This window comes from Tenrec ecaudatus, chromosome 17, assembly GCF_050624435.1.
Source record: "Tenrec ecaudatus isolate mTenEca1 chromosome 17, mTenEca1.hap1, whole genome shotgun sequence".
NCBI classification, from domain to species: Eukaryota; Metazoa; Chordata; class Mammalia; order Afrosoricida; family Tenrecidae; genus Tenrec; species Tenrec ecaudatus.
The window spans coordinates 52224267-52249849 of record NC_134546.1 but is presented as its reverse complement, the minus strand read 5'-3'; positions in this window follow the sequence as shown (position 1 = coordinate 52249849).

Here is a 25583-nt window from a genome sequence, read left to right as displayed (position 1 = left end):
CTACATGATCCATGTTAATGAATTAAGAATACACATTCAACAGTGAGTCTTGCCAGGGGCTTTCTAGGACCTTAACTCTGAGTTTCCTTGGGGAGCGATGGCTCCGTAGTTGGTAATGTAGCCTCCATGCCCATTTCCCAGGACACGGCGACCACAAAGTCTAACGTAAGTATTAATACACTTTCCCACTTACTTTCAACAACGGCAAACATAACGTGAGGTGGAAGCAGTTTGCCGAGCCACAAAACAAATAAACCATTGCATTTCTATGAAATAGTTTAGCAGTTTCTTATAAAGCTAATTTTATACTTAATCATATGACCCACTACACCAAGGCTCCAGTTCAAAACCATCAGCTACTTCTAGAGAGAAAGAGGAGGCTTTCTACTCCCATACTGAGTTACAGTCTCGGAGAACCCGGTGGGGGTTGCAGGGGAGGGGGAGGATTCTACTCTGTCCTATAGAACTGCTTGCTATGAGTCGAAATGCGCTCCATCCAAGTGAGTCTGATTTGAGTGGAATGGTCCAGCAATTCTGCCACTAGGCGTTTACCCAAGAGAAATGAAAGCATTTATCCATCGGAAGACTTGTATAAAAATGCTTGTAGCAGCTTTATTCCTAAAAACAACAACAGAAGTGTCCCACCCACCCACCCCCGCCCTCACCAAAGAAACCCGATTCATACTGACCCTACAGGGCAACGTAGAACTTCTGCATGGCGTTTCCAAGCCCGTAAATCTTTAAGGAGGCAGAGGCTGCCCCATCTTTCTCCCGCAGAGCAGCTGACGGGCTCAAACTGCCAACCTAATGGTTAGCAGTTCAGTGACTTCACCTTTCGGGTTCCTTGTGGAATATTAGTCAGCAATTTTAAAAACTGCTGGTATAGGCCATTCCTGGGCTCCAAGATCCAGTCTTGAGCGTGTCTTTGTATTTCAGTAGAATGTGTATGTTAGCAGAACAGGTGCATGGAAGGAAGGGGAAGAAGGTGCCCTGGAAGTGTACCAGGTTATGCACTGGGCTGCTGACTGGAAGGTCAGGAATTCAAATCCACTAGCCCGCCCTGGGCGAAAGGTGAAGCTGTCTGCTGCCACAGTCTCAGAAACATGATCTAGGGTTGCTATGAGTCAGAACTGAGTGGGTTTGGGATTTAGGTTTAGTGCAGAAGGAGCCCGGTGACACCGTAGCTAAAGCACTCCGCTGTTAACCACAAGATCAGCAGTCAAGCCCCCCAGATGCTCCATGGGAGAGAGAGGTGCTTCTGCGAAGATTTACAGACTTGGAAACCCGGTGGGGCACTTCTCTGTCCTATGAGTCTGAATTGACTTAATGGCAGTGGAGATTTGGGTTTACGTCAGGAAAAGGCGCAGAGCCTCTTCAATGATGTCAGTGCCACACATACATCCAGTGAAGGTGATGGTGATGAAGAATTTGCTGGAGTAGGGCTTGGTTCCCTGGTGGCATAGTGGGCTGCTTACCACAAGGTCAGCAGTTTGAACCCATCAGATGCTCTGTAGAAGGACGAGGCTTTCTGCTCCTGTAAATATTTACAGCCTCAGAAACTCTAGGAGTCTGCGTTAAAATTACAGGCCTAGAGAACACATGGGTGAGTTCTACTCTGTCATGTGGGTTCGCTGTGACTCTACATCAGCGCGATGGCACCCAACAACTACTTCAAAAATATTATCCTGTCTTCCAAACTGAACGTCTTATGTTGTCCCTCAGGAGACCAGTTCTGAATATTCCAGGTTGGACTGTGTCAGTGAGCTAGGCTACGTGAAATCAGAACTGGATTCGGTGGTACTCTGAGTACCATGAAGAGGCGCTCCTCTCAACCCATATAAATGTGAGGACTGGTGTGGGCACGTTTCCCTGGACAGCTGGGCTATCCAAGGTGGAGGAGCAGAGTCTTGCACAGCGCCTGTTTCCTCACACAACCAGCTGGATGACGCACAGGGAACCTGCGGTTTGATTGTACTCCCAATTTTTTTAACAGTCACTTTCAACACTGAACCATGCTCTGGAAGCCTCCTGCTTTCCCAGCAGCTGTTCTCCGTGAATGAAAGCGGTCGAGCTGCCATTCCACTGACCATCACGTGTTTGCCTAGTGACACCCTGCCTTGCCACCCAAGGTTGGTATTCTTTTTTGTTTGTTTGATTGATTGGACTATATTTCATACATCATTTGATTTAATCACTTAATCATATTAAAAGTCATGCAATTATCACCAGAATCAATTTCAAAACATTTTCGTCTCCTTCTTGTTGATAGCTCCCATTTCCCCATCCTCCCCTGCTATGCTACAAGGTAATTATTAATCCAGTGACTCTCTCTATAGATGTACCTAGCCTGGGTTCATATAACAGCACAAGCAGGTGTGGGAAATTAAAGGTTATTCCCCAGGCTGTCCCCCCATCTTATATGCCAAACCTCAGATGCTGCTTGCTAACGCATGCTCAATGGCCATGCACTTGGAAGTCAGCTGCTTAAAGGTGATCTCCCTGAGGGATATCGCCGTCTAGAGCAATCAGACCCTACTGTCTGTTCCACCCTAGGTGGGGCCCACTCCCTGTTCATAAGGATAGTGGATTGTTTCCCTGAAGGAGAGCCCACAGACAACGTCAAGCCAACTCAAGGAGGATCAAGGTTAGTCTGCCATCTTGACTGTAGAGTTTGCCCATCTTGTCACGTGTGCATCTTGTCACATGTGCATCTTGTCACATAGCGCCTCCCCTTCCTATTGTGTGTATTCCCCTAGCTCGTCCCCCTCCTACTGCATACATGTCTATGGTAAAAATTCCTTCCTCTTATGATGTAATTAGGGGGCTGCACATCCCCTAAGTGTAGATAAACTGTGATTGGAAATATATTCTGATGTCTCTTTAACTTTACCCCTCAATTACACAACTGCCCCGGACCCATTCGATTGTGCAGCTGATACCCCACAAGCAGGAAGCAAACAAACAAAAAATAACAACCAGACAAAACACAGAACAACCTCAAATGAAAAGAAAGCAGAAAATATTAAAAACTCTAACCACTTTAAAATGGGTCAAAAGAGATCAAATGATAAGGCGTTTAACTTTAACGTAACTGCATCTGCCTTAATCCACTTTACAATGTTCTCTGCCTGGACTGTTCCCATCCCTGGACTGTGCTCCGAGGGGAGTCACCGGAGGCTTAGTCCATGTGGGGAGCCTGCAAATGGATTTTGGTCTTCTAGTTATGCACAGTCTTCTGCAAACTGGGTGTTCACAATTAAAGTTCTAAATCATTTTATTAGGGGCTCTTACAGCTCTTATCACAATCCATACACATACATTGTGTCAAGCACTTTAGAACATCCATTGCCATCATCACCCAATGAAGTTCTGATACCATTTTCTCCTTCAGATTTTACTATTTGCAGTCCTTGGATCAACATGGGCTGGTTATCCATCCTAGCTGGTGCCTTACTTAGATAGCTTGTTTTAAGATGTCTTTTTATTATTAAAAGGTCATTTTAGTGGGGGCTTTTATAGCTCTTATAACAAACCACACATCAATTGTATCAAATATACTTGTACATATGTTGCCATCACTATTTTCTAAACATTTACTTTTTATTGAGCCCTTGGTATTAGTTCCTGGTATTTTCCCTCCCTCCCGGTCTTTGTGACCTCTTGATAAATTATAAATTATTATTTTCATATTTTATACCGCCTGCTGTCTCCCTTCCCCCATGGCTTGCTGCTCATTCTCCTGGTGTGGGGTGGTAGTTATGTGTCCATTATTGTGATCAGTTCCCCCTTCCTGCCCCCTGCCTTCCTGGCATAGCTACTCCCTTTCCTGTTCCTGTGTTCCATGTGTCCTGAGCTCTTATGGCTTATCTGGACCTGTGCACATGCTCTGGTCTAGCTCGCAGTGAAAGGCAGGACTGGGGTCATGATAGTGGGGGGTGAGGAAGCTTCAAGGGATCAGAGGAATATTGTGTGTTTCATTGGTGCTTACTGCACCCTGGTTGACATCCCTTCCTTGAGACCCTTCTATGAAGGCATGTCCCATTGTCTGCAGATGGGTTTGAGGTTTCTGCTCCGACCCCTCTCGTTCTCAATAATGTTGGTTTTTTTTTTTTGTTTGAGGTTTTCCGATGCCTGTTATCTGATCCCGTAGACACCTCACGATCACATAGGCGGGTGTGCTTCTTCCCTGTGGGCTTGTTGCTTCTCTGCTAGATGGCCGCTTGTTTCACTTCAAGCTCCAAACACAGGTATCTTTTGATAGCCAGGCACCATCTGCTTTCTTCACCATATTTGCTTATGTACTCATTTTAAGAAAAGTCTTTAAGACCTCAAATGTTATTCTTTCTGATAGCCTGGCACCATCTGGTTTCTTCACCACCCTCTGCTATCGCACCCATATCTTGAGCGATCTCTTCTCATGGGCAGGAATAGAAAAGGGCCATGTCCTAAGAACTACTTGGTCTTAAATTGGGGCTAGAATTAAGTGCAAGCCCCAAATCCATTCCTTATCTATGGTTTATATGGGTCTCTGTTCACTTTAGAGACTTCATTATTATTTTATGATAGACGTGGTAATAATTTCTTTTGCAAGAATAACAAACTAGTCTCAAACAGTTGGAGATTGAAAAATCCCAATGTTCAACTCCCGCAAGGTGAGAGTCTGCTCCATTTCCCTCCCCACTCCTCCCTCGAGTGCATTCCCTCACATCTCTGGGTTCTGCGCATCACTGCAGGGTCCCACAGACCTCACGAATGTTTAAGGAAATGTCTCACATGGTGGGGGGTGTAGTCCAGTCCAACATCTGAAGGTCAGGCAGGAGTAAGCCTGATGCTGGGGCCAGAAGACGCACTCCACTCCAGCCTCTCACCAGTGAGAAGACACAGCCTCTATTTCTCAGTGGACTAGTTTTATACCTAGCAGGATGGCATTGCTGTTCAGAATTATTCACAGGCAAATTCTATCAGTATCTTTCCCTACCTTCTTACTAGACACATGCAGGGAAAGGTCATTTAGTGGGAGTTATATGGTGCAATCAAATTTCACCCAAATGTAATAATCGGTTCTCTAACCCTGGAGCGTAACTTATTTATATATATATATATATATATATATATATATATATATATATATATATATATATATATATATATATATATATATATATATATATATATAAAACCTCAGACCTCTAGCAAGATGTTTCTAATAGAAATTGGGGCCTCCGACTAATCTTAATCAGCCAGGCTTTTCCCCAGGCCACTCCAGAAACAGTTTTCTTTCTCCTCTCAGCTGTAGCATATAATTCCTTACAATCATTGTCAGTAGTGGTAACGAAGATCACCATTAAAGATTGTGGTCCTATACACACCCTCTGCTAAAGTCAGAACTCAATGTCATCCCATGCCTGTTTGTTGGGAGATCATGCCCTCCAAAACAGGGCCACAGCCCCAGGCGTATGAAATCCAGAATTATTATATACCATATAAGGTGTTAAAAGGACCATAGACATTAATACTCAATAGAGAACCTTTATGAATCACCCCCCTGGGGAATAAGGTAATTTGATTGATAGTGTTATTAATTTAGACTATGGTATAGAATTTAAAACACTGTTGAGAAAAGGAAATCCCCAGTTTTTTAGTTAGTGCCAAATTGCTTTCCACAATAGTTGTACATATTTACAAGCCCACCAGCAGTGTATGAGAGTTCCAATCTCTCCACACCCTCTCTAGCATTTGCTGTTCTCGGTTCTTTTGGTTTTTGTTTAATTGGGCTATCATTCCCTGTGGTGTTAGGTGATACCATTGTTTTGTTACAATGAAATAATCCCTGGAGGCTGGGGAGTGGATTGCTGCGAATGGTGAGATCTGAATTTCAGATATTCAGTTTTGCTTTCCTTCTGTGATAGCAGGTGTGAAATACTCCTACTGCGCCACTCATTTGTCTCTGCACCTGTACAGACAGCATGTGTGGCGAGAGTCTGCGTCAGACAGAACTCGCCGCACTCTCCTTGAGCCACTGGCCCATATTTTTAATGGGACCTCATGCAACACAACAGTGCAGTGTTAGCACTAATCTTGAAACGATGTGAAGACGAAACTCAACCCAACTACTAGAGCGTTAGGTAAGATGATTACAGCATTTCTTACATGCACAATCTTTAAAAAATGCGAACAATGAGGTGACCATGGGATTTCCAGAAAGATAATTTTACATTTCACATGATGAAATCCATGCAAAACAAACAAACCAAAAACCTAATTGCATGGCAAACCACCAGAGAGCCCTCAGGTACACTAGGAGTTCTCTAGACACACTTTCAGAAATACCAGCCAACTAATTTTCCAGAAACTACTGGATTAAGTACATCTTTCCATTACTTTGGAAAGGATTTGTTTTAAGTCCCACATCCTTTTTAGAAATTCCACAGGATGCTTATAAAATTTCAATTGGCATTGGATCTCCAAGAAATTCTACTAGAGCTATCAATTTATCATAACACAAAGTCCCAACAGGGCATGCCCAACGGTGGCCATCAAGTTGTGTGCCATCAAATCTATTCTGGCTCACAGTGACTCCCCAGAACAGGGCAGAACTGCTCCAGAGGCTGACCTCTTGAAATCTTTACAGAAAGAGATCATCAGGTGCTTCTCCCGTGGAGCCTCTGGCAGATTAGAACCAGAACTTTGAACTGCCTCATTCTGGTTCAAATTCATGCTGAAAATTTGTCTTTCCAATTTGGATATATTGAATCAAAATCCACATTGTAATCTCCATACACACATAAGACTCACCTGGAGGCTCTATAGGACTCACCTGGGAATCCTCTTGAACTACAGAACCTGGTGGCAATGTTATCTGGGGTACAAAGGCAAATTCCCAGCAGGGTGTCAGACCCAAAGGAAACAGTTCAAAGTCCTGGTGCAAGTCACCAAACTTGCAGTTGGCAGCCAAGCCCTTAACCACTGTGCTCCCAAGATTCCATCTCCATGAGCATAGTATCCTACAACTAAAAGACAATTAAGGAAAGGGGAGATTGTTTCTACAAAATTTGTATTTCCCCCACCAGGTCCTGAGTCATCCTTATGTTTAGCGGACCTTCTTCTACCTCACCAAGCATGATGTTCTTCTCCAGGGACTGTGCCTCCAGGTGTGAATGTGCATTTCTTATCTCCACTTGGACGTCTTGAAAATATCACAGACTCAACAGGTACAAGACCAAATTCACCATCCTCCCCTAACCAGTCCCCTCTGCCAGTGTAGCTTCTTGTAGTTCATGGTCCCAGCATCAGTTGGTTCCACAAGCCATACACCAAGTTGTCATCTTTAACAGTACCTTCTGCCTTATACCCATATGTGCAGCTCATCAGAAAACTCATTTTACCTTTTAAATCGTTCTCAAATCTGTCCGTTTCTTAGACCCCTCACTGCCACCATCCTCGGATGAGTTAGGTGCATCTCTCAGCTGTGCAAAAGTCTCCAAGCATATTCTCTGCACCATCTAGTTGGCTCTCTGCGCAAACACCCAAGTGACCTCTTCAAAAAAAAAGCTCTAAGCAGATTATCAAAAGGAAAAACAAAGTATAAGATCCTTGCTTAGGAGTTGGAAACAACCCAAATTTCCATCAACTGACGAATGGATTGAAAAGCTATGGTACATACATACAATGCAGCGCTAAACAGCAATGATGAACGTATGAAGCACATCGCCCCATGGGAATAACTGGAGGAAAATATGCTAAGCGAAGTAAGCCAAGCACAAAAAGTCAAGTACAACACGATTCTGCTGAAGTAAGCTTTAAAAAAATGCAAATGGGGCAAAGGGGAAAAACTACTGTGTATAAACATTCCTGGGGTGAGGACTATGTAGTAATGGCAGGGACCAGACCAAATCCAGGGATACATATGGTAGCCAACTAAAAAGGAGAGAGGGAAAGGAAAGAAAAAAAAAGAAAAAGAAATGGGTAGCAGGGCAAACAGGGCAATAATCCACCCAAGGGGAGGGTTTTGTTTATATTTCCACAGGGAAAGAGGGATCAGACTTCAACCCGGTGCTCCAAGATGTGAATGCAACATGCCGGCATGGAGCAGGGACAGTGGAGAGGTCTGAGGGGCCAGTCCCAACCCCAACTATGTGGATGCCTGTCCATTCCCCCGGAAGAATTTATTTCAGAGGACAGCACTAAAGCTGCAGCTCAGGGAGAGGGATCAGAGCACACAGAAGTAAATGAAGGGGGAAGAAGAGAGAGTAGAGCGCATCCTGGCCCACCAAGCCTTGAGGACGATATTCCTTCTCAGACAGTCAATTCACAGAGAAGACCACATGGCCAGCCCCACTATGAGACACGACATCCCTCACTGACCCATAGTCTTACAGGGGACAACACTGAAGACACAGTGTGGGAACTGTGCTGGATCTGATCCTACCACACCGAGTCAAAACACTAAGGGTGTGCAACAGAACAGCAAGGCAAATAGATCAACGAAGTCCCCAGGGAATATCAAAATTAGACTTTGGGGCCAGGGCTTGGCAGCCCATCAGACTCGACCGAACACACTCCTAAAGGTCAACAAACAGTCTTTGAACTAACTGCAGGCATTTCTTTTTTTGTTGTTCTTTGTCATTGGCTTTTTAGTGGTGGTGTTTTGTTTTCTTTTGTTGCTTGGTTTTGCTCTGTCTTATTTTTGTGCATATTATTATCTCTGCAGGTCTATCTAAATAAGATTGGCTGGATGAATAACCTAGAGAAGAAAACAACGGGACTGACAGTTCCGGGGGACATGGGAGAGGGGGAGATGGGGGCAAAGGAAGTGGTGTTAACAAACCCAGGAACTGGAAACAGCAAGTAAGCCAAATCTGTGGTGAGGAGGGTGTGGGAGGCCAGGTAGGGCTTGATCAAGGGTAATCTAACCGAGAGGAATTACTGACACCCAAATGAAGGCTGAGCATGATAGTGGGACAAGAGGAAAGTCAAAGGAAATAGAGGAAACAACTAGGAGGCAAATGGGCATTTATTGAGGTCTAAATACAGGCATGTACATATGTAAATATATTTATATATGTAGATGGGGAAATAGATCTATGTGTACATAAGTATAGATTTAGTACTAAGGTAGCAGATGGGCATGGGCCTCCACTGAAGCACTCCCTCAATGCAAGAATGTGTTGTTCTATTAAACTGGTATTCCATGATGCTCACCTCCATGATACTATTGCTGAACACAAATGAGTGCATAAGCAAATGTGAAGAAAACTGATGGTTCCTGGCTATCAAAAGATATAGCGTCTGGGGTCTGAAAGGCTTGAAGGTAAACAAGCGGCCATCTAGCTCAGAAGCAACAACGCCCACATGGAAGAAACACACCAGCCTATGTGATCCCACGGTGTCAAAGGGATCAGGTATCAGGCATCAAAGAACACAAAATCAAATCATTTTGAATGAGGGGGAATGCAGAGTGGGGACCCAAGACCCATATGTAGGCAACAGTACATCCCCTTACAGATGGGTCATGGAGAGGAGACGAACCAGTCAGGGTGCAGGGTAGCATTGGTGAAACATACAACTTTCCTCTAGTTCCTAAATGCTTCCCCCCACCTCCCCACACCACTGTCATGATCCCAGTTCTACCTTACAAATCTGGCTAGCCCAGAGGATGTACACTGGTACAGATAGGAACTGGAAACACAGGGACTCCAGGGTGGATGATCCCTTTAGGACCAGTGCTGATACTGGGAGGGTGGAGGGAGGGTGGGGTGAAAAAGGGGAACTGATTACAAGGATCTACATATAACCTCCTCCCTGGGGAATGGACAAGAGAAGAGTGGGTGAAGGAAGACATCATACAGTGTAAGATATGACAAAATAATAATAATTTGAAATTTTTCAAGGGTTCATGAGGGAGGGGGGAGCAGGGAGGGAGGGGAAAAATGAGGAGCTGATACCAAGGGCTCAAGCAGAAAGCAAATGTTCTGAGAATGATGATGGCAACAAATGTACAAATGTGCTTGACACAATGGATGTATATATGGATTGTGATAAGAGTTGTACGAGCCCCCAATAAAATTATTTTTTTTTAAAGATCCTTGCTTAAAACTTTTCTGTGCACATTTTTCTTGTTTAAGATAGATCAGATTTCCTAAATCAAAATACTGCACAGTCCGGTGCTTTCCACTGCAGCCACACTAACAGTTCAGCTTCCCAAATGCATGATACTCCATTCCCTCTCCCAGGACACATGCTCTTCCTCCCTGGTGGAAATGCTGACTCCTTCCTGGAGTTCCTCGTCCTTTCCATCTCCACTCCAGCATCACTTTCTTTCTCTGACTCCCATGGTTCTAGTCGGTTCTTCTGCATAGAACCATGTTACTTTTCTGAGTTGTAATGAAATAATCATGGGTACCTTTGATTAACTCAAGTCTTCCCCCTTGTTATGAAGTATCACTGAATCAGTTCCAACTCACAGTGACCCTATATACGACAGAATAGCCAGGGCCTGTGCTATTCTCACAGTTGTTATATTTGAGGCCATTTCTGCAATCACTGTGTCAATCCATCTCCTTGCGGGTTTCTCTCTTTTTAGCTGATCGTCTACTTTACCAAGTAGGATGTCCTTCTCTAGGGACTGGTCTCTCCTGACAACATGTAGAAAGTATGTGAGACAAAGTCTTGCCATTCTTGCTTCTACTTATACCTCTTCCAAGGTATGATTTGTTTGTTCTAGGCAGTTCGTGACACTTCCAATATTCTTCGCCAACATTAGAATGAAAGCAAATCAATTCTTCTGCAGTCTTCCTCATTCACTGTCCAACATCCACATGCATAGGAGGTGATAGAAAACAGCATGGTTTGGATCAGGAGTCTTTTGGCCCTTTAAAGGTGCTGTACAGTAGATCTGTCCAGTGCAATGCGTCGCTTGATTTGTTGACTGCTGTTCTCATGAGCATTTGCTTGGCTGTGAATCCAAGCAAAATGAGATCTTTGCCAACCTCGTGTCTCCTGATCACGTTGTGAGGATTCTGGTTTTCTTTATATTGGGTTGTAACCCATACTGAAGGCCGCAGTCTTGGACCATCATCAGCAAGTGCTTCGAGTCTTCCTCACTTTCAGCAAGCAGGGCTGTAACACTTGCACATCACAAATTGCTAATGAGTATTCCTCCCATTCTGATGCCACGTTTATCTTCCTGTAGCCCAGCTTCTTTTATTATCTGCTCAACATGCACGCTTAGTAAGTATGGTGAGAGAATACAAGCCTGGTCCACACCTTTCCTTATTGTAAACCAGGCCCGTGTTCTCCTCGAGGGGCTGCCTGGCTTCTGGTCCCTGTGCAGGTTCTGCATGAGCACAATGAAGGGTTCTGGAGCCCCCAGTTTTCTCAGTCATCCGTAGTTTGCTATAATCCACAATGTCGAAGCCTTTGCCTCGTCAACGCAGCACAAGTAAAGTCCTTTTGGGTATTCTCTGCTTCCATGGCAAGGCCATCTGATGTCAACAGTCATATGCCAAGTCCTCTCCTGCATCCAGCTTGGATTTCTGGCAGCTCCTGGTTGATGGACTGCTGCAACCACTTTTGAATTGTCCTCGGCAAATTTCACTTGCATATTATATTAATGTTATTGGTCAATAATTACGACAATTTGCTGGGTCACTTTCTTTGGAATGGACAAAAATATGGATCTCTTCCAATCCGTTGGCCAGAGAGCTGTCTTCCAAGTTTCCAAACATAGATGACTGCTTCCTCTAGAGCAGGGTTCTCAACCTTCCTAATGCTGTAACCCTTCCATACAGTTCCTCATGTTGTAGTGACCCCCAACCATAACATTACTTTCACTGCTACTTCATAACTATAATTTTGTTACTGTTATGAGAGTCATTCGACCCCCAAAGGGGTCATGACCCACAGGTTGAGAATCTCTGCTCTATAGTGTAAATGAATGACATATGATTCTGTGTTTTATGCATCATAATATCCCCAAGACCCAGCAAAATACTAGCATATCAATAGGTGCTCGGTCTGTTGAGTGAATAAGTTCATTAGTGAATGTAAAAAAAAATCAGTACCACCTGAAAATTCCCACTTACTTTTAACCATTTAGAAGTAGTATCATTTACTATAAAGCAAATATGAAAAGAACTACATATATAACTTTGCTCTTAAGGATCATGAGGCACTAGACTCAGCTCCTGGGATGACAGACCTGCTTAGACTGTGAAGGCAGCCAGTATAACGTACAGGGACACTTATCATCTGATCTCCTATCAGTCTATGGACCAGGTACCCACATACCTGGAGTGTCACCAAGTCAGATCCTAGTCTTGACGTCAGAGCTCCATTTTTGTCCAGCTGCTGTGTGGGCTGGAGTCATTTACTCTGTGAGTATATGGGCCCAGTCCCAAATTCCCTCTCAGCTCCCACAACTCTGAGGATCTGAAGGTCTCGTGCCCACATTTAGCCTGGTGTGGTCCTGCAGGGCACTGGTGGAAAGCTCTAACTTGGGTGCCCCCAGGTCCCTTGGCCTGCACTATCCCCTCCTTGAGCAGATTGTGGCTTGGCAGAGGTGACCACCAAGCACTCACCTGAAATGCCTGCAGCAGGAGCTGTCCAACTGCCACCTGCTGGTGAGTGCTCACTTGAAGCATCCAGAGCGAGAGCTACCCAGGCCTCAAACCACAACATAGCAGTCTCTAGACACAGCGCTCCTACAACGTACCAAATCACCTCAGATCGGACTACACAGACTGTGTGGTGGGCACCGAGACTGAAGTGACTCGATGTCACTGAGCCTTTTGGTATGGTCGAGGCTAAGCTCCGCCTGCCTGTGCTGCTTAAGGATGCAGGAGCTAAAAACAAAGAAGCCTTTTGCCTTCAGGATGAGGAGGTGTAGCTTTGGATGTGTTTGGAAGCAAGTTAGTTCATTTTGCTTATCAGTTTCTTTATCTGAAAAAATGGGTATAAAACCTTATAAGATCGTTGTGAAGATTAGATGAAACTATGAAAATGCAGTTTCTCAGCACAGAGCCATTCTGATTACCCCACCAGCGACATTAAAGTATTGGGAACGGGTAGACCTCAACAGACAAATACATAACAAAACTGCAACAAAAGCAATCACGGCCTGTGGACCTAGTCGTTTCTATCTAAACGCTTCCCATGGCCCAGCAAAGACCATCTTCACACAGATTATCCTGGGCAATGGGACCCTCTAAAACTACAGACATTGTTGGTGGCTGTGGGTACTCCCCAGTGCAATGACAGGTCAATAACAAGTTCCTTCGAGTCTATAGTCTATAAAGCTAACATTACTAACTAGCATATCAACCTGTTAATCGCCACAAAAATCTCCTAGGAGAAAACCATGAGGTGAAGGCCAGTAAAAATAGAGTAAGAAAAAAAATCACTGAGGCAATTCTTCCACAGTAGTTAAAAGAGCTCCCCAAATAGCAAAGAGAAAAAACTACATTGAATTTCTGAAAACAGGTACAAATTTACAACATGTCTTTGGGATTTAAGTTTGGGTTTTGCCGATTCAAAGAGTATTATTGATCTACTATTAAAATCTGATGAATTAGAAGAATTATTCAACCCCCTCAAAATTCATGTTTTGTCATTCAGTGAAATCATGTATACTTTGCAAGAAATATAACCTTGTTCCTTAATTTCCACATGGTGAAAAGGAAAAAAGGCACCTACCCAGGCAAACATTTTATTTTTTTCCCCAAGTTGAACATTTTAACCTGAAATACTCAGCACCACTCATTGGCTGTTAACCACCATTTGCCACAGTTTTTCTAACTATGTAAGAATGTCTGCTGGCAAAATGTCATAAGTGCTGAAAGTGGGTGGGAACTGAAGATAATAGAGGACAAACAAACAAAAATTCACTGTCACTGAGTCAATTCTGATTCATAATGACCCTTTGAGACAGAATAGAAATGTGCCAGTGGGCTTCTGAGGGTGTAACTCTTTACAGGAGTAGAAAGCCTCATCTTTCTCCCAAAGGGGATAGGGAGGCTAAATGAATGGAAATGGAACAACCAGAATGGAAATCATGAGCATGCTGACACATTGTGAAAATGTCACCCGTATCCTTGAAATAGTACGCAGAAAAACTAATAAATGAGAATCTACTTTGCTGTGTAAACTTTCACCAAAAATAATAACATGTTTTTTAAAAGTGGATGGCAAATACTCTTAGATTCATTATAATGAATCATTTTTGTTTGAGCTTTTCTATTAAAACATTTACCAAATAAATAAATAAAGACATTGACTACCAATAAAAAAGATAATTCCTGCTTAATTCCAAGACTACTGTAAACATAAAATAAGATGGACAATGGGCCTCCACTCAAGTACTCCCTCAATGCAAGAATACTTTGTTCTATTAAACTGACATTCCATGATGCTTACCTTCCCAACACAGTCACTGAAGACAAAGCAGGTGCATAAGCAAATGTGGAGAAGAAAACTGATGGTACCCGGCTATCAAAATATATAGTGTCTGGGGTCTTAAAGGCTTAAAGGTAAACAGGCGGCCATCTAGCTCAGAAGTGGCGAAGCCCACATGGAAGAAGCATACCAGCCTGCGTAATCACGGGGTGCCGAAGGTATCAGGTATCAGACATCAAAGAACAAAAATCATATCATTGTGTGCTCACCTCCCTGATGTGATTGCTGAGTACAAATGGGTGCATAAGCAAATGTGGCATAGAAAGCTGATGGTGCCCAGCTATCAAAAGATATAGCGTCTGAGGTCTTAAAGGCTTGAACATAAACAGTGGCCATTTAGCTCAGAAGCAACAAAGCCCACATGGAAGAAGCACACCAGCCTCTGCGATCACAAGGTGTTGAGGGGATCAGATATCAGGCATCATGAGAACAAAAAATGATATCATTGTTAATGAGGGTAAGTGCAGAGTGCAGACCCAAAGCCCATCCATCTGTAGGCAATTGGACATCCCCTTACGGAGGATCTTGGGGAGGAGACGAGCCAGTCAGGATGCAGGGTAGCAACAATGAAACATACAACTTTCCTCTAGTTCCTAAATGTTTCCTCCCCTCCCACAATCAGGATCCCAATTCTACTTTACAAATCTGGCTAGACCAGAGGATGTACACTGGTACAGATAAGAACTGTAAACACAGGGAATCCAGGGTGGATGATCCCTTCAGGACCAGTGCTGAGAGTGGTGATACTGGGAGGTAGAGGGAAGGTGGGGTGTAAAAGGGGACCTGATTATAAGGAACTACATATAACCTTCTCCATGGGGGACAGACAACAGAAAAGTGGGTGAAGGGAGACATTGGACAGTGTAAGATATGACAAAATAATTTATAAATTATCAAGGGTTCATGAGGGAGGGGGAAAATGAGGAGCTGATGCCAGGGACTTAAGTTGAGAGCAAATGTTTTGAGAATGATGAGGGCAATCAATGTACAGATGTGCTTTACACAATTGATGTATGGATGGATTGTGATGAGTTGTATGAGCCCCTAATAAAATGAATTTTTAAAAGATATGAAAAAAACCATAAAATAAATAATATATTATCTTACTATGTCAGGTAGTATGTAAAGTTGTTTATGGTCTTTTCAAATTCTTCTCCACTAAACCTTATTGTCCAGGAAGCATACCATGTAGCCAGAGAGATAGATTGCTAAAGATTTTTAAAACCAATTCAAGGAAGCAAACCACTTGATAGTGTCTTCTAATGGCAATTTCCCCACAAAAAATCAGGCTTTACTCATGGAAAGATATGAGATCTTGAAAAAGTCAACCAAGGTAGTATCCCTCCTGCTAAATACAGATACACATGGATACTGGCAGATGAACAGGCAGCATTTGCTATATAATCTTACATTTCTTCCATATACATTTTTCTTGAATCTTTAGCATCTGCTATAACTTGGGTACACTAAAGCCTCACATGATATCCAGTTCAATACAGCCATTCACTCAGCAAGAGCTGATTGGCTGCTTACTCTGTACCAGTCTTACTTAGTTCCAGGTTCTAAGGGACAAGAAGACAACAAAGACACGGTATCTACTTTTCTGGGCCCAAATGTACACTTATTTACCTTCGTTATAGCATAATTACAAAATTGCATGGCTCTACAGCTACGGACAACAAAGAAGCCCATTGCCTCCACCTGGGTCTATAATGGGTTATGCATTGGGCAGCTAACTGCAAGATGGGCAGATCAAACCCACCAATTCACGGGAGAAAGACAGATGAAGCTGTCTGCTCCTGTAAAGACGGACACCCTTGGGAACCCTACAGGATCACTATCCATTAGAATAGTGGGGAACTTTGTTTGTTTGTCTGTCTGTTTGTTTTGGTACGGACACCACCACACAAAGTATCATGAACTCCCAAAAGAAGCAGCCAATCTGGCTTGGAAGAAACACAGCCAGAACACTCCTTGGAGGCAAGGATGGTGAGACTTCGTCTGGGGTACTTTGGACGTGTTGCATGCTGAAGTAGGTAATTCCCCACTTGAAATCTTCTTGTATCTTTAAGGTTGATGAAAAGTACTTTGGGTTCCTTTTAAAATAATCTTTACATCAGTTCCAGAAGAGCTATTTTAAGCAGGGTAAAGCAGTGAGCACACTCATCCATTGTAAATGGGAGGAAAAGTGTACTACAGCCAACATTTTCAATGTAACAACCAAAAAAAAGTATCCTTCCCAATCTCTATTTTAAGTATCACAGATGAAATACACAGGTTGGGTTTCTTTTTTTTTTTCTTTTCTTTCCATCGCAGGCTTTTCATTATATTGCATATTGATCCTTATCACAGACTTAGAAAATAAAGTGTCCCTGTCACGGATACTGATAAGCTGTGGTCAACTTAATTTAACATCTTGCCTCTACTGAGGGACTCCTGCAGCAAAGGAAATGACTTTAGGCAGTGTTAAATTTCCCTCTAGTCGATAGTTCTCAAAGAGAGGTGATAACTTTCACATTTTTAAAAAGAGAGAGCTTGAGCAGCATCCAATCAAGTCAGTGCAGAGCTCACGCCTCTTACTTTGACACCACAAATCTTTCACAATAAGTTGGCAAGCGTGCACGTATAAATTTTATTACAATATTGTAAGATGAAATGCTTGCTAGTGCGATGCTGCCTCAGTTCTATATAGCCTCCATGACCTTGATGAGGCGCTGGCAAAGCTCTTTAAAACTGTCCAATGACGACTGAGCAGTGAGGACGAGTAGGTAGCAGGGAAAAGTAAAGGCAGATGATTTGTTAGGATTGGGGGACAACTGGGCTTCTCTACTCCCCGTATTCCTACTGGTTTGTTTTTCTAGGTTAGGAGTTAACACATATATTGTTCCATAGTTCAATCGCATCAAGTAGAATTGTATAACTGCTACCACCATCAGTTTGCAACCATTGTTTTTCTACATGGTCTCCTTGACATCATCTCCCATTTACCACCCCCAACACCACTGTACGCCCCCCCTAGCCCAGAACCCCTTATTCTATCTGCTATCCCTATAGGGTCAACAATCCTGGGTTTTATATACCGAAAATATACAACACACCTTCAAGAGGATGACCTCCACTGACATAACACTGACATAACACCTCTGAGATACACTCTACTACGAACGAACAAAAATCAAACAAAACAATGCAAACCAAAAAATACAGAAAATTTTGGAAACGGCATCATAAGGGAATCTACTGACAAAGTTTTCCCTGTTCAGGTCAGATTTGCATCTTTGATCTTCTATACTCCTCTCTCCCAAGCATCTACTGTTCTTATGTTGTTCACTTCTAATTCATTCTGCATTTGACACTTCCATAATTAACTTTCATCAGATTCCCATGAGCTCACCTAGTTGATATATATATATGAAATTGTCTCCATTTTGCTACTCAAAATGAGGTCCTCTGACCAGCAACCTCCACATCACCATCACCTGGGGGCGTGTTACAAATGCAAGGCCTCAGATCCCACTGAATCAGTATATGCCTTCTAAGAAGCTCCTCAGGGGATTAGGGTACACACACACACACACACACACACACACAAAGTTTGAGAATCCCTGGTCCACCCAAACACAACAGACCTCGGGTGGGGGGTGGAGGAAAAAAATGAGGAGTTGATATAAGGGCCAAAGTAGAAAGAAAATGCTTTGAAAATGATGATGGCAACATATGTACAAATGTGCATGACACAATGGATGAATGTATGGATTGTGATAAGAGCTATAAGAATCCCCAATAAGAGTATTTAATTAAAAACAAAACACCCTTGTTGGTTTCAGCCTGCCAGATTCAAATACCATCTCTGTCACATACTAGGTATAATAAAATCTGTAAAGTGGAACCCCCCCTCCAAATGGGACCTCATACAAACCAAAAACTTCTGTTCATCTGAAAATTTTATCCAAAAACGTGAAATGATAAACTATAGCCTGGGAGATCCCCTTGGAAACCATAAAATTGGTAAGAATCGAATCACCAAAGTATTTTTTGACTTTTTTTATTTAATAAATCTTTTTATTAGGGCTCATACAACTCTTATCATAATCCATACATACATCAATTGAGAAAAGCACCCTTATACATTCGTTGCCCTCATCATTCTCAAAATTCGCCTTCCACTTGGGTTCCTGGAATCAGCTCGGTTTCCTTTTTTTCCCCCTCCCCCTCCCTCCCTGCTCCCCCTCACCAAAGTATTTATAAAACTTTGACAACAGAAATATAAGCCAAATCATCAAATGGGAAAGGGGGACATTCAGATGGCACATGAAAAAAATGTTCAGCCTCACAGCAATTAGAGACACAAATCAAAACCACAATGAAATATTGCAGCTAACCGCAAGTTCAGCAGGTTGAATCTGCCAGGCGCTCTGAGAAGGAGATGCAGTAGACTGTTCCCATATATACTGAGAGCCTCAGAAACTCAAAAGTAGTTCTACTCTGGTCTGGAGGGTCGCGAGGAGTAAGTTTTATTTTGGGAGGAAGGCTAACAGAACTCCCACAGCCTTGGGCTGCTAACCCAAGGTCAGCAGTTTGCTCCAAGACAGAAAGACAAGATTTTCCTTTTTTGTACAGTTTTTTTTAATCATTTTATTGGAGGCTCTTACAGTTCTTATAACAATCCACACTCAATTGTATCAAGCACATTTGTACCTATGTTGCCATCAACATTTCCAAGACATGTTCTTTCTACTTGAGCCCTTGGTATCAGTTCCTTCTTTCTCCCCTTCTTTCCCTGCCCTCCCACCCCTCATGAGCCCTGGATAATTTAGAAATTATTTTTATTTTCATATTTTACAGCATCCACCGTCTCCCTTCGCCCATGTTTCTGTTGTTCGTCTCCTGGCTGGTGGGAGGGGTGGACGGAGTTTGTACATCAATCATTGTGATCAGTTTCCCTTTTCTCCCCTTTCTTCTTCCATCTTCCCCTTACTCTCATGGTATTGTTACTCTCATTGTTGGTCTGAGGAGTTTATCTGTCCGGGATTCCATGTGTCGAGAGCACTGTGCCAGTGTACATGCTCTGGTCTTGCCAGATTTGTGAGATAGAACTGGGGTCATGATAATGGAGGGAGAAAGCATTAAAGAACTAGAGGAAAGTTGTGTGTTTCGTCGGTGCTATACTGCACCCTGGCTGGCTCATCCCTTCCTGTGACCCTTCTGTGAGGGAATGTTCAATTGTCTACAGATAGCTTTTGTGTTTCCATTCCAAGAAACACCCACCCTCCTTTGCATTCACCCCTCCCCTGGTTCACATAGAAATGGTTTTTTTGGGTCTTCTGATGCCTGATACCTGGCCCCATGACGCTTCATGATCCAAAGGCTTGGTTGGTAAAGATGAGGCTTCCTGCTCCCACAAAGGGAGTCTTGGAAACCCACAGGGGCAGTTCTACACTGTCCTATAGGATCACCATGAGTCAGCATCAACTTGGTGGCAACGAATTCAAGGAGTTTGTTTCTTTAGGATGTCTCAGATTTATGAACAAAACAGAAAATATGAAGTGTTGGTGAGAGCATGTGGGAAAAGTGGAGCCCTTTCTTATTGCTGGTGAGAATGCCAAATGGTCCCGCCATGGTTGGCAACGGCGTGGCAGCACCTCAGAACACTGAAGCCAGAACCGCCACACCACCCTGCACTCCCACTCCTGGTAAAGGAGGAGAAAGCAAGCTTGACCAGTGGCTTCTACACCAATGCTCACTGCAGCGCTAGGCACAATAGCAAAAGGTGGAATTCATTTAAACGCCCCTCGATAGATGATGGGCTAACCAAATGTAGACATCTAATAGGCTACTGAGCTCGTAGGAGGAAGGAAGTCTTGAAACAGTCTACAATACGGATAGAGCTTGAAGATATTATACTCAATGAAGTCAGTCACCAAAGATCAATTGCATGACCTCATTTATGTTTTGAAAAAAGGGAAATGTACAGCTTATGAGTAGTTACCACGGGTTTGGGGGGGGGGGAGAAAGAGGGGTTGAAGATAGAAAACTCGCATTCATTAGAAGCAGGGTTATATATGATCAGTGTAATTGATGTCAATAAGGTGTACACCTGTAAAATGCCAAACTGACAAGTTAGGTGATAGCGATAGCAAGGAACAATTACAACAAAGCAGCAGCTGCTTCCATACAAGCGGACACTTCACGGGATCTGGTCCCTTGGTTTTGAGGTTTGGGGTACAGGTATTGGGGGGCATCCCGGTGAATTGACCTACTACTGTGTGCAGAGATTTTATTTTCCCTTCTAGTTCACGGGGTTGTGCCTGGGGTCACAGCTTGCAGGTTTCCATTTGAGCCACAATTGGTCTCTCTCCACCCGGAGCACCAGAGGGAGGAGAGGCAGGATCAGTGGAAGATTCAGTGGAGGATATTGAGTGTGTGGCTGTCTGATCCCAGGAAAAACTGCCTCTTTTGCCTCAAGACCAGGTGGAAGGTGCCTGGTTATCATCACTAAAGATCTTGATCAGAGAGCCTAGAAAAGAACCCAGAAAAGTGGGTGAAGGGAGATGCCGGAGAGGGTAAACATATGACAAAATAATAATAATTTGTAAATTATCAAGGGTTCATGAGGGAGGGGGAAGGAGGAGGGAATGGGGAAAATGAGGAGCTGATTCCAAGGGCTCAAGCAGAAAGCAAATGTTTTGAAAATGATGATGGCAACAAATGTACAAATGTGCTTGACACAATGGATGGATGTATGGATTGTGATAAGAGTTATACAAACCCCAATAAAATGATTTTTTTTAAAAAAAGAATCCTGATACAAGTGCAGAAGAGAATTGCAAATTCTCAATGCAGAGATTTTGGAGCCAGAGAGGCTGGAGGAAGCCCCTGAAATGCTGCCCTGAGATTATCATTAAGTTCTGAACCAACAATATCTTCTGAAATCTTCTTAAATACAAACAATAGTTTAGCTTAACTAGTGAAGAGTGTCTGTCTTGAGCATTGCCCGTTCAAGATCCGTCTCAATTGGATCAGCCTGGCAACAGCAACGTGAAAGACCAGGTAGGTCCTTCAGGGAAGTGTATCTCCGTTCATGTTCATATTATGTTAAAGCAGAAAAGAGGGAACTTGGTATCAGCTCTTCCTTTTTCCCCTCCCGCCCCGCTCCCTCCTCCCTCATGAACCCTTAATAATTGACAAATTATTATTATAGAACTAGAAGAATATAATCTGTGTCACTGGACATTCATGTAGAACCAAACTGGTCAAAGTTTTGCTGTGTATATTTACCACAACAAAATAAGTGCAATGTCAAAAATAAAGCCGAGGTCAGAAAGTCAGGAGTGGGGAAGGAGAAGAGCAGCAGCAGTCCTGGTCCACCAGACCTACAGCAATGCTGGCACCCACTCCGGGGGGCAATTGGTAATGTTTGATCACATTTTTTGACGGCCACATTGGTAGGAGGAGGTTGCTGTTAGCATCTAGAGGGCAGAGGTCGAGGATGCTGCCAAACATTCCACTGTGCGCTGGACAGGCCCCCACCACAAAAAACTTCCCCTCCCAAAATGGCATCAGAGGTTGAGAAACACACCTAGAGAGAATAAGACCGCTTTGACGATTTCATACCCACCAATGGCTGTAGAATTCAAAATACAAATAGTACTAGCACATCCATCTTCTCCTTTTGGGCCAGAGTTGAGTATTCCTACTTAATAACTATTTTTGCAAGTCAGGGGGAGAGAAATGGAGCCGTGTGTTCCTGGTAAAAATTTAGATGCTTGGAAACTGCATAGGGTCGTTATGAATCACAATGAACTAAACAGCAAGGGGTCTGGGTTTGGCTTCATGGTTTAAAAGGCTATTGTTTATGATTTTACTTTAGAAGGACAGAACCTGAAGCCAATGGTGTAGGAGCAACGATGTCCAGTGTCCCCCAAATGGAAACCAAACATTTAAATTTTAGTCACAGAGCAGAAAAGGACCATTCTAAATGATCTTTTCTACCCTGTTGTCAATATAAAACTAGACTTACACTGTCCTGGAATGATTCCCAAAGAAAGTCTAAACTTTCAAAAACTATTCCAACAATTAGCAAAGCTCATTGTCAAGCCAGGCCTAGCTAATCTTAAATTTAAAATATCATCTGAAATAATTTGATTCCAGTTCTTAGGGGAAAAAAATAATGTTATTAGACGGAAAATGTACTGAAATTAGAGTACTAAAAAACGCACATCCTAATTATAAAAAAATGGGTTGCTAGATCTAATTTGTAGATTACAGTTTGGAAACAAACCAACCAGATTCTGAAAAACTTTTTACTATTCAATCAATAGGCTACATTCATAAGCCTAAGTACCTCTCCAACATTTATGAGGAGATATACAGTTGAACAAAACTCTCCCGCCCCACACCAGGTACTCACAGCCTAGCTTACTAAAGCATATTTAATATTTGGAAGCCCATCACAATAATTTTAACTTCAAGTTTAAGTGTGCAAAATGTGTATCTAAAGAAGGGAAGCGAGGCCCCTTGATCCTCCCTCCTTTGGATGAAGTCGTACCAACAGTGGAGAAATAGCCACCAGATGCGTGCAGTCATGTGGACTTCCGACCACACTCAGACACATGACTCCCGGGAGCAGAAAAGAAAACGTCCACGCTCTCGTTTCCTTTGAAATAATTATTTTATTTTTCTTTGAATGAAACCGAACCCCATCACTATACAGCTAAAAAAATTAAGTTTCAACTTTTAAAAATGTCACACCGCTAAGAAACAGAACTAACGACTGTCTGATTTCCATATATCACTATTCCCATCACAATGAGGTCATAGTTAAAAGGGTTTGTATTATCTTTGGGAGGGGGATTGTATTATCTTAATTTATCAGTCAATGGTCTACCCTTTAATATAGGCAAAACTGCCTCCTGAGGCCCCTCCCCCAGTTTTGTGACCTTCCGTGAGTCAAATAGGGATGGCTGCTGGCAGGCTTGGTATTCTGTTTACCTGGGAATTGGCTCAGGAAGATCCGGATGGAGAGTTATTGTTAGGAAACTAGGGTGAATGAAAATAATCAATGGCACTATGAAAGTAATGGTAATTGAAAGAACCTCAAAACATCTACCTTCTCGCTTTCAAAATAGGGCCCAGGAAAGCTACGGGAGCAAAGCAGCAAGTCCAGTAAAGGTCCCCTGACTTCTCCAGGACAGCACTCATTCAGACACCGACATGCAAAGGCATCTGTGCAGGGCAGCCCAGCACCGTACCGCCCAGGAGCATCCCTGCAACCCCATCATCTACTCAGCTTCCCTCTGCTCTTCAGGATGCCCACCAAGAGCACCCAGACCTGCAGGATGTCAGAGATGGAAAAGGTTGTGGCGCTTCAAAGGGAACTAGATGAAGGAGGATCCAGAGAGAGGTTACTGTCCCGTTCATTCATTCCACAGACATTTCCTGAACTCCCACAATAAACTGCGGACTCCAACATAACAATTGTGAGGAAGGCGCTGGACCGGTCAGTGTTTCCTTTGGTTGTGCACAGGGTCTCCAGTAGTCGGAACCAACACCACCCACCCCGGTTAACTAGGTCTTTGAACTAACTACCGGAGAAAAAGATAGGGATCCCAGTCCTTAAGGGGCTCACATGGAGCCAAGAGAAAAGAAACCATGGGTACGAGTACTGAAGGAGAAGCAGCTCGTCATTGTTAAAGGGCGAATCCCTCCGTCCGTGTTTGGTTTTAGCACGGCACACTGGACATGAGCAGAGATAGCTGTGTACCCCATCTAATCAGTGGCTACAGTCTCCTGTTAACACGTGGGAAGATCTCATGTCAGGCACAGTGCCTGGCATTTTACATATTTTCAATCTTGAATATCAGGATTCTAAGGACTGTGCAGTGCTATCGCCTGCCCAAACTGCCCAAGCCAGGACACAGCAGGGATCCTAATTTGCACCCAGCTTTGTCTGACTCCCAAACGGGCTCCTTTCTTTGTGTTCAACTGGGATTTCCTCCGCCCCAGCTTTTCCTTTGTTTGACTCGCCCTGTGCAGCGCTCCTCGGCAGTCCACAGTAAGCAATACATTTCGGTTAAAAGCCCCTCTGGCAATAAATAACTCTAGTCCTCAAAGTTATTATTCCTACAAACCAGAATCACAGTGTGAAAACTTTAATGAAGGAAAGACAAGAAAGGATTCTTCTCATACCCAAAACCCCAGCCCTGGAGTTGATTTCATCGCAGAGCGACCTTTCAGGGGAGCGCAGAAAGGCCCAAGGGGGTTTCCAAAGAGACAGCCCAGCCCGCTCCTTCTCCTTTATCCCACTAACTGGCTGGTGAATTCAAACCAGTTATCAGCCGCGTGTTTGAACCCCAACCCCAACAGGGCTTGATCCAGTTCAGCAACTCCCTCATAAGACTGGAAATGGTGAAGTCGTGAACTTCTGCTTTCATCTGGCTAAAGAATTCTTAAGTTTCTGGGTTTAGATTACACCGTAAATGGTAGGATAATGGGAAGACAGAATGGAAAACTTCCCCGAGTTCTCAACTTCTGGAGTGCAGCACCAAGCGTTTCATTCGCTGTTTGCCATCTCTGCCCACCTCCTCCCAGCCGCCGGCCTTTCCCTACCCCAAACATCTTGACCTAGGTTGAAAATATCATTATTCTCAGGAACTAACGAATTTAGGGTGCAGCAATGAACCCAGCAGCCAGGAAGTCTGCTGTCTAGTATTTATCCTACAACAAACACAGTTCGTCATCAGGCAAAGCCAAAGGTTTTCAAACACTGGAGGGAAGGCGAGTCCAGAGATCGTCTCAACACCTAGCAGGTGCGCCCGCTCCCGCACTTCCCGCCCCACGAGCAAACCCCACTGCACGGCGAACAACGCAGCGAAGCAGGCAGTCCGACTGCGGCCGCAAAGGAAAGCCCTGCGGGAGGACAATGGCATCTTGGAAAAAAGTTGTATCCAAGTATTCGAGTATACATGTCACCTAGCTGTTTCCGGCGCAGCAGGTCGGGGCACAAACAACAAAGTGCACGAAGAACCCCCCGCGTTAGCCACCCTCCCCGGCAAGGTTCGGGGCGCCCGCGGTTCCCCGGAGGCTCCGGGGCGCGGGGTGCAGCCGCCCAGGCCGCCCCGCTGCCGACAGGT